Here is an 874-nt window from a genome sequence, read left to right as displayed (position 1 = left end):
CGAGGAAATGGCTAAAAATCAGAATAATCCGTTACCTCTTGTGGTTGCTGCAAATCCAGTAAATCAGAATCCTACTCCTCGTACTATGTATGATTACGCTAAACCTACTTTAATAGGAACTGCATCGAGTATAGTTAGGCCTACTGTTGTTGCAAATAATTTTGAACTGAAACCTAACATGATCCAAATGATACAATAGTTTGTTCAGTTTGATGATTTGCAGGATGAGGATCCAAACACTCATTTAGCAAATTTTCTAGAATTCTGCGACACCTTTAAGATCAATGTAATTTCTGACGATGCCATTTGCCTTCAGTTGTTTCCATTCTCATTGAGGAACAAAGCTAAACAGTGGTTAAACTCGTTACCATGAGAGTCAATCACTACTTGGGAACAAATGACCGAAAAATTTTTGCTTAAATATTTCCTGCTGGCTAAAACGACTAAATTGAGGAATGATATCTCTTCTTTTGTGCAGATGGATTTAGAAACTCTTTATGACCTATGGGAGAGATACAAAGACTTGTTGAGAAGGTGCCCTCACCATGGGTTACCTCTATGGTTGCAGGTTCAGACTTTTTACAACGGTGTAAAACCCTTAACAAGGCAACTGATCGATGCAGTTGCCGGTGGAACTTTAAACTATAAAACACCTGAAGAGGCTTATGAATTTATTGAAGAAATGTCACTGAACAACTATCAGTGGCAAGTTATGAGAAGCAAGCCGACAAAAGCAGCCAGTGTTTTCATCCTTGACGCGGTCACTATGCTATCTAACCAGGTAAAACTTTTAAATAAAAAGAGTGATGGTTTGTATGGTTCTACTCAGGTACATCCAGTGATGAGGTGCGATTCTAATGGAGGAGAAGTACAC

General features: G+C 38.4%; 1 non-coding gene across 1 annotated transcript; it reads right to left on the bottom strand.

Moving 5' to 3' along the window:
• Window positions 1-445: 445 nt before the first annotated feature.
• LOC121205646 (small nucleolar RNA R71) lies at window positions 446-552 on the bottom strand. The gene has a single exon (XR_005900722.1). It is a non-coding gene; the product is annotated as a small nucleolar RNA R71 (small nucleolar RNA).
• Window positions 553-874: the final 322 nt, after the last annotated feature.

Source organism: Gossypium hirsutum, chromosome A08, assembly GCF_007990345.1.
Source record: "Gossypium hirsutum isolate 1008001.06 chromosome A08, Gossypium_hirsutum_v2.1, whole genome shotgun sequence".
NCBI classification, from domain to species: Eukaryota; Viridiplantae; Streptophyta; class Magnoliopsida; order Malvales; family Malvaceae; genus Gossypium; species Gossypium hirsutum.
The sequence above is the reverse complement of the archived record's forward strand: the minus strand, read 5'-3'. Positions and strand labels throughout refer to the sequence as shown.